Source organism: Galleria mellonella, unplaced genomic scaffold (genome assembly GCF_026898425.1).
Source record: "Galleria mellonella isolate WM207_F2 unplaced genomic scaffold, CSIRO_AGI_GalMel_v1 utg165, whole genome shotgun sequence".
NCBI lineage: Eukaryota > Metazoa > Arthropoda > Insecta > Lepidoptera > Pyralidae > Galleria > Galleria mellonella.
The window spans coordinates 613,388-630,541 of NW_026442009.1; positions in this window are offsets into that span (position 1 = coordinate 613,388).

The following is a 17,154-nucleotide window of genomic DNA, read 5'->3' on the forward strand; positions in this document are numbered from 1 at the left end:
TAAAAAGGTTTGTCATACAGCTAAGTCTCTCTATTTAGGTAAAATAATAACTAAATCTAAAGATAAAATAAAAGCCACTTGGAAAGTAATAAATAGCGAAACTGGAAAAGTTAATTTTCAAAATAGCAAAATAGCTTTAAATATTAATAACAAATTGGTAAATTCCGACACAGAGGTCGCGCATACATTCGAATCTTATTTTACTAATATTCCATTAATTACGACACAGGCTCTAAAATCTTCCCCGTCTGCTGCTGAAACTTTACTAACAGACAAGGTTAGCAAGTCATCAGCTGTATTTAACTTTAGACATACATCATCAGTAGAAATAATGAAAATATTCAAACAACTTAATAATAAAAAAACAGAGGATCTATGGGGTATATCTGTTAAAATACTGGATAGTATAATGGAAATTATTGCGCCCTCTCTTGCTTTTATTTTCAATAAATGTATAGATGAAGGTAAATTTCCTAACATAATGAAAATTAGTAAAATCATACCGCTTTTTAAATCTGGAGATAGGAGTGACCCAATAAATTATAGACCTATATCCATACTCCCAGCACTCAGTAAAATTTTTGAAAAAATAATCCTTATGCAACTTGTCAGTTATTTCAATTTAAATAATTTAATCCACAATAGTCAATTCGGTTTTTCCAAAGGTCGTTCAACTACAGACGCAGGTGCAGAGTTGCTTAGACACGTATTTGCTGCATGGGAAACTAAAATGGATGTGATAGGTGTTTTTTGTGACCTTTCTAAGGCTTTTGATTGCGTTGATCATAATGCATTGCTAAAAAAACTTGCTTTTTATGGCGTCAAAGACAATGCTTTAAATTTAATAAAATCTTATCTATCTGATAGAATACAGAAAGTGAAGATTAGCAACGCTACGTCTGACGGGTCACTTGTGCAAATGGGTGTACCTCAAGGATCTATTCTCGGTCCATTTTTATTCCTAGTTTACATTAATGATCTCCCATATGCCATGCAGGATAGATGCGGCATAGTATTGTTTGCAGACGATACTTCATTGATTTTTAAAGTTAATAGAATGACTAATAATTATGACGATGTAAATAGTGCTTTGCGGCGTCTCCTGCACTGGTTTACAACTAACAATCTTATGTTAAACGCTAAAAAAACAAAATGTGTTAATTTCTCTCTATCTAAATGTTTTAATATTAATTGCAATATTAAATTAAATGACGAATCTCTCGAATTTATAGAATCTACTGTCTTTCTAGGAATCACACTAGATAATAAAACACAATGGGGTGCACAAATTCAAAGCCTTGCAGCGAAACTAAGTTCAGCAGCTTTTGCCGTGCGTAAAGTTAGACAGTACACTGATACTGATACTGCTAGATTAGTCTATTTTAGTTATTTTCATAGTTTACTCTCTTATGGAATATTACTATGGGGAAAAGCGGCAGATATTAAGAATATATTCATATTACAAAAACGTGCCGTTCGAGCGATCTACTGTATGAAGAGTCGTGACTCATTAAGAGAGAAATTCAAAGAGGCAAATATTCTCACCGTTGCTTCTCAATTTATATATTCAAATATTCTATATGTTCATAAAAATCTTGACTTATTTCCAAAAAACAGCAATATTCATAATATTAATACTAGATTTAAAGACAAACTTGCTGTCCCCAAGTATCGTTTAGAAAAAGTTAATAGGTCTTTTATGGGAATAGGTATAAAAATTTACAATAAGATACCAAAGGATATGTTGGAATTACCCTTAAATAAATTCAAAACATCTGTTAAATCATATTTACTGAGCAAAGCCTATTACTCACTAAACGATTACTTGAATGACGAGTGTGCATGGCAATAGTTGTTCATGCACTGAATTTTCATTTAATGTTAGACATAGACACCTATATAAATATACATTGTAAATAAACTGGCTTTAAAAAAAAAAGTAATTCAATTGAGTTTCTTGCCAGTTCTTCTCAATTGGATCTATATACCGAACTGGACGGTAGGGAAAATATAAAATTATAATGTAAAAATTTGACGTTCATAAGCGGCTAAAATGTCCTACATGAATAAATGATTTTTGAATTTGAATTTGAATTTGAATATAATATATAGATATATTCCATTGATTCTGCCTACCCTAATGGGAGACAGGCGTGACAGATATGTATGTATGTATTAGATAAATATGAGTTATTTCGTACCAATAATGTGACTGCATGCTAAACTAGCAAGTATTCTTGTTTTTTAAATTTGTAATTTATTTTATCTTGAAAAATCTGTATTTAGACAATGTGGATAGTGTTTACCGTAAAATTAAAGTACCATATGTAGTATTAAAGGTTTAATATTTTAATCAATACTGGCACTGTAAAATAGCTCAAATATTTACAGATCATTGGCAATTAAGCTGGCGCGACTTAGCCCATACGTAAGATGTTATAACATGCACGGATAAAACCAACCGGACTAAATAATAACGTCGTGATGCTGGCAACGATGATTTATTATATCGCTTTCCTCGACCGCCCGAATGAACCACATGAAAAATGATCTCGGTTATTGCTAGCAGCAACTCTGCAGTTGACGCTTTGTTTAAGCACAAATGACTCGCACTATAAAGTTATTTCGTCCGACCTATGTTTTTACCAGATTACGAACGAACGCGCCGACGCGACGTCGCGATATGACAAATCGTTTGTTTCAGATCTAGGCTCTTTGTCATAGGCAAACATACGGGCTGGTTTCCTTTCGATACTTATCTGTGTGAGTGGGACACAACTCTTACACCATTTATAAATGACTATCCTTTTTGTCTGACGGCACTGCCTTTACATTGTCACTTTATTTATACAGCCTATTGTAACATATATTTAGGGAGGTTTGTTGATTTCACAAGTATAATAAATTATCATGGAGTCACTGTAAATCACAAAAGTAAGTAATTGATTAGTTAATTTATTTCGCCAAGCCATTATGTATCAAAATGCATATACATATTGGCATGAAATTTTTATGCTGACTCCCTTGTGACCCACGGCGAAGGGATGGAGGGCCATGTTTCGTTTCTCCTTTCACATTCATCAATCAAAGTACGTACACACGTAGACAGATTACGTAGCATTACAGTGTTTTACTTTCAAAAAATAATATAAATAAAGGTAGAAACACAGGTGTCATTATTAATCATAATTTTGTCTGATATATATATTGGAAAAGTGGTTATGTATTGTGTTGCTGCCTAATACTTACCTATAATATCTCATTAATTGTCTCCTAATATGTAGTTTATTAAGAAGCTGCTTGCTTAAATACCTTGTTTAAATAAATTCTTTGTTTGGTTTAATGGATGTAATTTGATAGTGAAATTTCCTATTAAAACGCTTATTACTGTTAAATAAATTGAATAATATTTTTAATACCAACCTATATCACCAGAATGCAATATATATAATATTTACATACATGTGTCATTTATTTATTTATATATCACATTACAAAATATTTGATACAAAAGTCAACTTTTGGAAAAATAGAAATGTAATTATGCGATAAAAAATATTGAAAACCGTCATTATTTATTATATAGAAAAACAAATTCTTGATTTATGTACTAATTTTTCGGTAGATAACTAATTCGATAAAAAGAGAAATTCCAATTTATCGCACACATAATATGTTTTAAGAAGAGGCTAACATTTTCTTTGGTCCAACCGTAAAGTGCGCAATGCTTCTAATAAGGGTTTCTTTTCGCGCCGGTGGCGAAAATTAATTGTCACCGAACGGAAAATAGGGTGAAAGTCCAATTAATTATTAGTCACTTCATTTATTTACCCCGGCTGCGAGGCGCTTCTTTCTGATATTAATGTCCAAAGTGCCAGGCTAATCTTAACGTTCCCGAACCAACCATTGTTGGTTATTTTTTCTGAGCTTTCTTTTCACGTCATATGTTTATATTGCTTACTTTTTATATGCTTGTAATGTTGACGTACAAAACTTTATGTATTACTTACTTCCAGATTATTAACTAACTTGAAAGTTTAAACAGGATTATTATTAGCCACAATTATACCGCATGGCTCCAAACAAAAAGGTCTTAACACAAACTTTTGTATCTAAACAAAAGTTCCGCTTAAAATTGGCAAAAGTTTGAACGAAGTGACTTAGGTAACTCGCGGCGTTTTACGCCGTCAGCTGCGGTGATCCCATCGCCTCCCTAATGTAACGAAATAAAAAATAATATTTATTTATAGGTACCTCAGCAAACTGACATGACGAAACTTTGTGGAAATCGATGTGGCTGGAGTTCTGACTTTTAATAACAGGAAGATTTTAGAGTTGGCAATTCTCATTCACGCAATGTTGACTCGTACTGCACGTCGAGTGGTAAGAAAAGATAAGCAAATACGTGTGCTTCAATAATACTTGTAATATTTACAAAGGCTATGAATGTACGTGTGTTCGGTCGAGACAACACGTCTGGTAAGTTAGCAAACAAATGGCATTAGCATTGCCTTAATCGACACCGTGGGAGCTATATCGTGAACAGGCTAGAACGCGTTGGTTTCTCTCCACGACCAATTTTCTTGTTTACAGAACTCCACATAATTTGAATACCGTTGTCAGTATTCAGTGCTTAGTACCAGTGATTATTTAAATTTGGCACTTCAACAGCAGCTGGCAGATAACCTATTTCGGTATCAATTTATATTGCAATTATCATTTTGAGGCAAAATATAGGATATTTTATAGTATTCACGGGAAACAAAGACTAAGTTTAATTTAGTCTAGTAAATAATTAGGTTTAAAGTAATTTTTATCCGAATAATGATAAAAATTATAAATTACTCCCTTCTAAAATATATACTTAGTTATAGACATGAATGCAATTTACCCTAAATATAAATTTTATAGATTTAAAGTTTAATTTAAATTTAAAATTAATTATCAGGATACAACAATAAATTAACTGATTGTAATGTTTTATGATCTTGCGGTTGAGATTGTTTTAAATGAAGGCAATGGAAATACTACTGCGATAGAACTAGCTGCAGTTGCCCCAGTTTATTAGAGTAGGAAACATTTATTACATGTTAAAAGCCCCTTTATGTCTATACCGTTGCCAAGGACCTAATAGAGTATAAATGTAAGCGGAATGAGAATTCAGACGAGAGCGCACGACCTTTAAACGTATTCATATAGGTATTTATTTCATATATATCATATGCATTGAATATGGCTCCTAATTTAATTATTTAGAGTACATTTTCATATAAAATTAAATAATTGTGACTTAATTCTCGATAGAAATTAGGTACCTACAATTATCAGTTATATTAATTGTCTTTTTAATTGATTTGACTAAAAAAATGACTGATAAAAAAGGAAGTTAATATGTTTTTAATTATCTGTAAAAAAATATGATGGACAAATAAGATCTAGTTATAAATATAAATTAAGGTTCGTGCCACAAAAAAACACTTAAAATGACAAACACAAACTTTAAATGAGGCAAAAGCAATTATTTTTATTTAAAAACTAAACTATTAAATCAAATTTTAAAAATTTGTATGGGATAAATGTGAAAGTATATGTTTTCATAAAAAAAAAAGAATTTTCTAAATCAGTTTATATAAACATAAAAATAATGAAACAGAATTGAGAATCTCTTCCTTTTTTGAAATAGTAGAAAAATCTAGATTATTTATATTTAAGATTTTTTAATAAAATGTTCTGTGATATTTTTGCTAATTTCTTTAATATAACTTAGAATGGCAAACAAGCTGACGGCCCACCAAATGAAAAGTGGTAACCGTCGCCTATAGACATGAGTAGTATCATGAACATAACAGAGTATACGGTTTTGCCCATGATATGCTTGCCATTCCTGAGGACTCGGGTGTTATTCCTCTGTACCCTGTAAATTCATGCCAAACACAATTATTGAAACACGAATACGGTTAAAATTTTTAATTATTTTACAATCAATATGATTTATTTAATTTTGTCAATATTAAAGCAATTATAGATTACTGCTAATTATTATAACCGCCCTTTTATTGAAAATTGTAAAAGGATATATTAATATTTTGATATTTTTATTTAATTGGAATGAATACTATACAAGTGGATTGCTGCCTGAATTAAAGACATAGAATACTTTTATTAGAATTTGAGCAAGCAAAACTAGTTGCTAATAATATTTTTCATTAAAGAGACGAGCATGCATGATTATGCGGATAGAATGGATCAGTGGTGTACTGTTACGTCTTACTGCGCCCCTCGATCCATTGTTTGCAAACGGCAATATCGATGAATTTTGTATTTCGTGACTTTAGTGTCGGCTTTTAATACTTTAGGGAAATTCATCCCCTTCAAGGGTTTTCTTCCGCTCCCTTACTATTATTGGATTTTCACATCTGTGCGTACCGACTTTGTTTACGAATGAAAAGTTAGAAGTGATTTAAATTTTCCCCTCTCTTTTTTGTTTCTATTGATGTTCTGGGCACCAATAAAAATGGATTGTTTGTTTAATAGAAATAACTTGGACAGAAAAGCAGAAATATTGCCTATAAAGATATTGTTTGTATTTCTTATTTATAAAATTAAAGTTAAAAAATAAATATACTCACGATTGTAATCTCTACTAGGACAATCAGAGGCATTTATTGATCGACGTTGTGGTAAAGATAAATACTCAACGTGCCCATATTTTGCCAACATATTAGAATACATAGAAGAAGCGAGCCTACTGTCATTATTTAGATTAGTTTAGTTCAAAATTTATTAATAAAATTATAATATAAAGTTAAAAGATAGAAAAAAAACCTAAAATTAAATGTAGGCGAATAATTATTTTCAGGAAATGGTAGACATAACTCAGTAGCTATTCTATTGTCTTTGTTTCAATTTTTAAATATTTAATACATATCGTAGAAGTCTTGAGTAAGATTAAGTATAGTGTATGAGTAGATTTCTCTATTTTTCCTTTCACTGAGTTTAAAGATGGAATAAACAAAAGATTTTTTGTAACAAAAATTGCCTGTAACCACATTCATTACAAATTGAAAATTAATACGGAATACAAATCGTAGCATTATAATCATCATTACCAATATCAAGGTAAAATAATAAAGTGACAGCTTCTGGGTTATTTAATAACAGTATTATTTAATAAGATGGTGTTGGAATTTATATTAATTTCTAGTTAATTTCACTGACTGTCAAAGAAAATTAATTTTGGTATTTGCATTATATAAAATGCTTAAGAATATGTTTAGATTTAATAATAAGATTAAGATGAGTGCTTAGACAGAATTTTAATTCTATTAAAAATGCGTTGCACTGGAGTGAACGGTGATGTTCTTGTAGTTTCACTACTTGTAAATCACAAGTGCGTAGCACAACGCATACGACGTGTATCCTCTTGTCCTTATAAGCAGTAGTTGTATGTAATACGTTTTGAAACTTATATCAAGACTGATGCTTTGGTATACCTTTGGATGATTATTACCCAACAATACCACAAAGATGCAGTTATAAGATACTAAATATGGGAGGAAAAAATTTAGATTAACAAAAAAAGAGAGATTTGGAATTGTAGTAAAATAAGAACTGAAAAGTGTTGGAAAATCTCGAATAATTGTACCACTTATAAAAATTTGAAAATGAGTTTATGAACATAAAGACATAACAGGAACGCTATTTCATTATTAAAGTCATAGGAAAAACGTCAATATCAAGGCGGAAAATTAAAAACAAGTAAAAAAAGTCGATACATTTATTTATTTTAGGTATAAATTACCAAATTTTGCATATTACTAAATTTTAATGAAATTAGTTTAAACGAATAAATACTTCTTTTTTTAAAATTCACTTTTTATGAAACTGGTATACAATGTACACTGTTTTATTGATATTTGAAACAAGTACAAAATATATATTTATCTAGATCTCTTGTGACGGTCTCTACTTTTGGATACTAGGGCCGAAACTTATGTGCCTTTTTAACCGACTTCATTTGAATACATATTATTTGCATGTTAATATTTTAAATATTATAATCCAATGTAAAGATCTACACTACTATAAATTTGAGGATGTTTGGACTGAAGACTTATGACGTGAACTCTCCAGTGTATACTGGCAGAGTACTCCATCGAGGCGCTTAGTGGTTGGTCAGGCTGAGCTTCCTGCAGACTATAAATAAGGCTCCACTGTCCAAATATCCACTAGCGAACTAATTGCTACAACCTAATCCACTAAAATAAAATTAGATTGGCTTTAAATGTCTGTATCTTGGTTTAAGACCAAAATAACAGGATAAATGAATGAATATAATTAGGAGAAAATAAATAAATATGCTTGTTGACTAAGAGGACTATTTTTATACATATTCTCCTTTTTTATTTTTAAATTTAGCTCTTTTATACGCTGCTTGTTTCACCTAAGCGAGACCCGTAATATTCGATTCTCGTGGGAATTGCTGAAAATTCCATCATAGTACAATCTTGTCTATAAATATATAAGGAATTTTTGTGCAAAATTTGAAGTATTTAGAGCTAATGGTTTTATACACGGCGTTGACGTCTATTGACATTAAGGTATTTGAGTATATGATAGCTTAAGAGTATAAAAATGTTGTCATATTGTTTATTAAACAATATAACTTCATGTCAGGTCCTATATTCTTTAAGTTGAAATAAATTTACTACTAAGTTTCGTGATTCTAATTAAAATATCTGAACTACTATTAGCAAGGGCTAATGATAAATGTTAAAGTGGGTTTGTTTGTTACGTGAAAGCACTTTAACAGCTTAATCAATCACTATAATTAAATATAATAAAAGAATCAGTATAATTTTTTTATTTGATGTAATTGTACTATGTATATATGAAGAAGGGCATAGCCTACTTTTTATTTTAGTGAACATATCCCAGTCATGTGGATATAGTCGCGGGTGAAAGCTAGTATTTGTAATAAAAACGGAATACGCGTGAATATAAATAGACATGTACAGAGGTAAGAAAGTGTTTAATATATTTTGAAAACTAAAGATTTATGAAAAGAAGTTGGAAGTAAGAGAGGTAGTCAATTTGAAATATTATACACCTTATTTTCGAAATAGTCGAAAAAATAATGATAATATTTTGTGGTATCTTATTCATCAGTTTTACAATTTTAAATACTACACTGTAAAAGTAAGTACAAATATTTCACTCGTACACTAAACGGATGAAAAGATATGAACAAAATTTACTACACAGATGAATCATATCATGAAGTATACACGTGGAACATTTTATCCTAATTAACACCGGCAAAGTCGCAGGTAAAGTTAGTTATATAATACTAGAATTGTAAATAGAAAACCAGAATAGATTGTATGGTGGGTTAATCGAGGTAACCCCCTGTGGTTCAAACTTGCGCCCCGGGCAGTGGCCAGCCCCGGTCCGCTATAAATAGAAGCCGTGTTCAGATTAATCACACTGCCACCTACGACTGCTACCTTCGTGAGACTTACTACAAAAACATGTCGGATAATGACAATACAATACACTAACAAAAGACTGCAGTGATTCAATTAAGTAACAGAATTGTGAACAATTCTTGACTGAAGCAAATAGAAATTGGTGTGTTTTTTTTTTATATTTAGAATGGCATACAAGCTGATGCTCCGCCTGATGGAAAGTTACCTCTTTCTTTTAATACACTGTGAAGAGCATGGTAACTTAATGCGTTATCATTTTGGAGAAGTAAGATATGATGTTTCCGTATATTTCTTTAGTGTTTTGTCCCATCTAAAAACAAAACAGTTATGTACCCCATTTAGGACCGCAGTCCCTAATTTTATCCTACCTACTTAACTTATTTCCAGCTTCTAATTATTATTTCATTTATAATTGTTGTTATTAAATGACAATAAGTTATGATTGGTTATAATAATTTATAAGCTTATACCCTTGATACACTTTAACCTTATCTATTAACATGCTTTATTGGGAATTAGGACAGAAAATGAAGGAGCAAAGACAATAGGTTCTATCGTTTAACATGATGTCAGATGACTGAACAGATGAACCAATGTTATTATCGATCTATTTGGTTAGAATGTCGGTCTTTGTTCTTGTTTATAGACTATTTAGATTTGTTTATATAGACATAAACTAAAACAAAATAAAGTATAGTCAATTACTGACATAATTAATTGAAAATCTATTAATCTTATAAACTTATTTTGAATGAGAAAGTGAAATTATAAGTATTAAAATAATCAAATACTAGTTAGCTGTTCTTTACTCAGTTAATTGCCAAGTTATATTATTGCAGTGATAACATACTGCCGATGACTAGAATACTGGAAGAAAGAAAGATATATTTTTGTTTGAGTAAATTTAGATTTTAGCATTTTTGAAAAGTTATTTATTTTTTTCATTTCCGCCCATTCGGAATGAAATTTCAGCCAAGAAGAACAGGCAAGAAACTCAACTGTTGCTTTTTACTGACTCTAAAACATCGATGCTGGGGGTCAGCTTGTTAGTACTTTGTAAGATATACTTTGATGAATGAAAGCAAAGACAAAGCAAAAGCAGAGGGAGACTTTGTATAAAAGTCGATTGCTTGGGTACCTCTGTCCCGTTAGTGTTTCAACCGTTGTAAAGCAGTTGTGTTTGGATGGCTGTGTTTCGGTTTGAAGGGTGGGATATGACGTGAAATTACTGGGTACAAAGGAATAACACCTGAGTCCTCAGGAATGGCAACGCATGGGGGGTATCATGGGCGAAACAGTATACTCTGTTATGTCCATGGTACTGCACATGTCTATAGGCGACGGTTACCACTTTCCATCAGGTGGACCGTCAGCTTTCATTCTAAGTTGTATAAAAAAAAGCAAGAACTACATAATCTGATTTTTGTATGTTTCTCTTTATAAGAGAAAGATAGGAAGGAATTGTAACTAATGATTAACACATTTACCATTAAAATTAATAAAACCAATCTGGTCTGATTGGTTTTATTTATAAAATCCCTTATAAAATTATTTATAAAAAAAAATAAAAACCAAATAATTCTCGCAAACTTCACTATAACAATTTCTTTGAGTTCTCCATTCCATTTTCACTTTGATTTTATGTCGAACATCCTAACACTTCAAACTTGAAAACTTTTGTGATAACGACAGAATTTTTGTATTAAGTTCTTAAATCTTAACATAAAAATCCTGCATGATGTTCGTAGACTCTGAGCTTCATAACTGCTTAAGCGAATTTTTAAGAAATGTTGATATATGTTTTACATTGATAAAAAAGAATGGTTTCGTTAGATAGCAGCAGGGGTATAATAATTTTGCTGGAATCGCCATTTAATTTATATTGTTTATTGTCACTTTCTGAATTGTATGTAGAATTAATTGACATCGTTATTTTAGTAAAATGACCAACAAACAGGAAGATAATTTTACACAAGAAAAATCTTTGGCTTTTAGAGCGTGTATTTACAGATCTTTGAAAGGCTTATTTGAGTCGGTAATGAAACTAACTAAATATATATTATAAAAATATAAATATTTCCTATTTTGATGTATCAATCGATGTTACCAAATGCAAAATATATTTTATATTTCATTTAAATGTTCCAATTGACAGAGGTAATGTGAAGAGTAATCTCGCATAAGCAAATATTATATTTTATACTTAAGGAAAACGATAAAATGTTACATTTTGTATATATGGATTCTACGAAATATAAAGGACAAATTAATATCATGCTCAATTTCTAAGTAAATTGTAAAATACCTTTTAATTTTAGAAACATTCAGTTAAATTTATATTTAATGTATGTGTCCTTTTTCCTTATAATATGTATTTATATAGTATATAATTATATCATATCCATTTTCTGCATACTGTAATATATTAATATAATACGATTTATTTTAATATTAACTAAAACAGAATATTATATAAACAATGTATGCGATATAGATAGAGGTAAGTACATTATAGTATAGTCAAAAAAATATAAATCATCATTATCATATCATAGCATCCCATTAACGTCTCACTGCCCAAAGGATGTCTCTCCCCATAACCCATTATTACCAGCTTACCTAGATGGAAAAGCATAGAGTGATATTGTAAATTCTTCTTATCTTACACTAATATACTATGATTCGATAGATAAAGCTTCACTGTGCAAATGAAAATTTTATATAAAAAAGACATATTTTTTTATAATTAAATATTATTTAACATTTGTATATTCATATGTATTGTATTTCTGATATATTTATATTGCATATACGGAGACTAGAGCCCTCGTTGCTAGTAATATATCCAATCAGGTCGATCTCCTCGAAGTTTCCTCTGAAAATTGTTGTGATTCATTCTAGTTGAATTAGCGACCTGGCCTACTTTCATGCGCTTCTATCATCACCCTTGATTAGTACTTCGCCAGCACATATCAACAGTGCAGGAATGGTTATAATACCATTATTATCCCATAAAAAAGACATGTGACTGTACCATCCTAAGCGAACACAGGGGCGAAGTGGTCTATGAATACGATCAACAGAAAAATAATATCATATATATATTGTATTATATACAATATAATTAATTAAACATAAACTGTATTATTAAATGCCATAAAACTGCAATGTGATTGTTATTAAATTTTCTTCAGTATATAAAATTTTGTTAAAAACTAGCGATGCGGCCCGGCTTAGCACAGGTAGACAAAATTTACGAAAATAATGTATACATAACCTATGTCAATCGTTGATAATGTAGCTTTTTACAGATGAAAGTTTTTTTAAAATCAGTTGAGTTGTTTGTTACTTTATTTATTATGAACAAGTATTTAAACGTTTCCTGTTCATAATATTAGTGTAGATAAACAAGAAATAAGATTAAGTATGAGAAATATAAAATCCAGTATCATATAAAGATTTATAGCTAACGAGCTTCCGATAGTAGACACTTACGGGAAGTAGGTACCTATAAATAAATAGGGTGCAGCGCATCAGGCAATGCCCTGCTCTCAACTATCCTCAAAGGCAATTAATCACAAGAGCCACCTGTGACTGCACTCTAATATTGCAATGTTGGCAATTACTTGATTAAAGTTAAAGGTAAACATAATACGTAAGTTTGTTATGGTCAAGACAATAGGATAGTATTAAATGCTTTTCACGATAATATTTAACAGTGATCATTATATATATATGTATATTTTTCAAAAATAGGAAGTTATTAATTCGTTTGATTTATTTTTTGTAACTATGTTACTCGACTATGTATCGATACTGAATCAATTTTTAAAATTGTTTATAAAATTTATAGAGATTACTCACATGTTGAAGCAGTGTGGTCCTGGCATAGAATAGGCCATCTCTTCCTTTTACGTGAATGTCGTAAGAGGCAACTAAGGGATTTAAATAATCATGGGATAGCCAGCAGCGTCCATCCTAAAATATCATCAAAACCTTACTGCGGTTGCCCACCCGCCTGTCAAGCATGGAAACTACTGGCAACTCCACCTCTCCCCCCCCCCCCCTTCTCCAATAGGAGGAGGCCTATGTTCGGCAGGAGACAGGTAATAACTGACATAGTATGGTATGGTACTCCGATATTGATTCTATATTAATTTTGTAATGATTGAAGCCGTTATTTCTCTTGAAGAAACAAAAATATATTTCTTGCGAAGCAAATATACAAGATAAAGTTCGTATTTTAGATTCAAATATTTCCGGTATGAGGTATCTACGGAACATCTCATTCAAGATTTCACATTTATGATATCATTTATTAAGTATAATATAATTTAATAATATATGATTTATTAAGTAATAAAAATTATAATAAATAAATTCTAAAATAATATTGTTAATTCAGATCTCAATATATCTAATGGTAAACTAGACGAGAAATGTCTATGAAAATCTAATTTAGAATAGGTACTGCAGATCTGTGTAATTTAAAAAAAATATTTTTTAAAGTGTTCGGATCAAGAACTGAACACGGATCAGAAATACGCGAAGCACTATGCCATGGGTACAAGTTCCATTATAATTTAATTTTCAACAAACTTTAATAAATGAAACTGTAAAGAAAATAAATTTCAACACATACTAACCTCAGTTTCCTTGGCTTTATTTACAATATGTAAACCTACATCTGTACCTCACCGCAACGAGCAATTTGTACGGAATGCATATAATCTTACAGTTCCAGCCAAGAGTTAAATAGGATGCAACATTCAACACAATCTATATAACTGGATTTAAATGTAGGTACAAGCGGACGGAGCATATACACCGTGTCCATCTGCATTTCTGCAGCGGTAGCGCAGACGCTCGTAAATAATCCTATGGACCTGAAAAACGTTTCAGTGAATCCAATAAAATACGTATCCGCAGAGACTACGCCGCACCGAGCTCGTTACCACGCCTAGACGATTTATTGAGATTTGAAGGCTGAAATATTGTAGGTGTTCCATTTTTAAAATCTTTTATGAAATACAAGCGCTGTATCCTAGGCGAGTTTCAATTTCAAACCATTGCTTAAATGGCACATCGGTATGTTGTTGGATTTAGACACCAACGAGTTTCCAAATACGAAAATGTATTTACTGATATACACGTATACATATAGGTAGTATATTGGGTAGGTGGAAAAAAAATAGATGGAAGTAGAAGGATGTAGGTGACATATAAATGATTAAAACAGTCAATAAAAGTATGATATAAATTATTAAATATAACAAAACATTGGTATTACTCGATATATATATTATCTTGTTTGTGCATAATTATAACGTTACATAGATATTGTACGAGAGGTTGCAATGAGGAACAATAATAATTTCGTGAGTATTAATCTACGGAAGTTAATAATTTTATCAGTGCACCAATATTGTGTGCAGTAGTTAATAATGTGGCTCGTAAATTTACACTAAGTTATTATAGCTAGTAACTAGCTATTTACTATGATCCCGTCAGCGTAAATTCGTTATATTCGCACTGGAATTTCGAAGATTCTTTTTTGCTTAATGTCTTAGTCATTAGCAGGTAAACAAGAAACTAAGGTATTTTTATGTGTATATCATTAATATAAAAAGAAACCTAAAATAGACAAAAACATAGAATTAAAAATAGTTGGCATTAATAATTTTGTGCTCATTTCAAATTGCTTGTTAAAGAGTTAAAATATTGTTACAAATTTTGGTAAAAAGTAACGATTAGATATAGAGTTACATATTTATGATAAGTATTCGACTCTTATACAATGTTTGATTTTGTACAAGTAGTTTGCACATAACCACTTTGCATATTTTGTTTTATAGTAATAGGTGGCCAACGTCGTTGGTGACACAAAAATTATTGATATTATTTGTATGAAAAAAAAAACCTTCATTTCCAATAAATATTTATATTAAATAAATATAATGTTCTATATGGGAATGCGAATCTTATATTTTTTATATATAATTTAATAAAAGTGACAGAACCTAACTTACATTTACACTTCTATCAGTGCGTAATTATGTTATTATTAGCATATAAAAAGTATATCACAAAGTTTAATACGCAAAGTATTATGTTATAAATAATAACATTAAAAAAAACTGAAAAATTCAAGTGAAGATATGATTATGTACAAACAAGAATCGTCAGGCGTAACGTCACCAATAACATCAAAACTTCCAGGTCACGCCATAAAAGCAAATTGCACTTTTTCTTGTTCGAATGACAGCGTAGACGAGTTGCTCTAATTTGACAGCTTAACGACTACCGAACTACGGAGCGAAAATAGAAGCGAGAACGCAACATAAAATGTGTTTTCATCGAGCTTTGCCTATAAACTCTATTGCCTATTTACATTTTTTACAAAACATTGTGCGATCACTTTGCGGACTAACGGTGATTGTCAAAAGATACTTATCACGATTGCATCCTTATTGCTTGATATGTTGAAGATACAAATATATAGGTATATATAAATTCTTTATTGCACTAAAACATACAGTAATAACAACAAATTAATAACAATGTTAGCAAAGGCGAACTTATCTCTAAAAAAGACTTCTTCCAGTCAACCTAACATAGTGGCACAGGAAGTAGTGCATTTAAATGCATTTTCTCCAACATGTAGCGTCATTTATAATCTAGTTAAAAAAGACGGAGCTAATTAGTTACAATTACAGTAATTTTATTATCTTAATCGCATTGCAGGTACAGCATAAATATTTGCTTTTTATTTATATGTTATTATGGCTTTTATTCCATTAGTTGCTACTTATGCTTACTTATGCATTAGTTACTTACTTACTTACTTGCTTTCTGCATAAGAAATAACTACATAGGACAGATAAAAGAAGCACTAGGTGTCATGTCGTATAGGGAGATCAAGGATATGGCCTGGGATAGAACTAGCTGGAAGAAGATGCATGAATTAGTTGTACCGACAAGAGGAAACTCTTAAATAAAAAGAGAGATGGCTTTTATCTTACTTATAGGGAAAAATAAATACTTATTGGGAACTTAATGGTAGAGAGATGAGTAGCAACGTTCTTTTTAAATATTTTCAAAGCTTAACTGTAGTTTCTAATCCACTTGCCAAGCGTGGCAACTATTGACTAAATCACCCAAGAGGAATCCTATGTATAGCAATGGACAGTTAACGGCTGTTATTATCAATATCATGACTTTTATATTTATTTTATTTATCTATTTTAATCACTTTTAGGTAAAATACTCTGCAATTTCGGCTCTCATAACTGTTTGCTCTTATGTAATATTAATTTCTTATAGGTAATCGTCCACCAGGCCACACTTTAATTACATACCGCAAAAGCAACTAAGTATTTTGCTTAATCTTTGTTATAAACGTGAAATCCGTTCATGGCTCGGGGCACTCCCGTTTCATGTGACATGGGACACAATGTAGTAAAGATAAGGTGTTCCCTTCCAAGCCACTGATTCTATTGTCAATCTCTTACGCAGCTCAGCATGTTGAAAAGGACCGATTCAACGGCGCGAGCGTTAATACCGTTTGTTGAGTTTTTTATATAATATTTTTTCTGTAACTCCCAAAAGAATAAAGTGAAATGAAGTGTCAAATACTTAAGTCTCACAACAACCCACTGTCCCACTG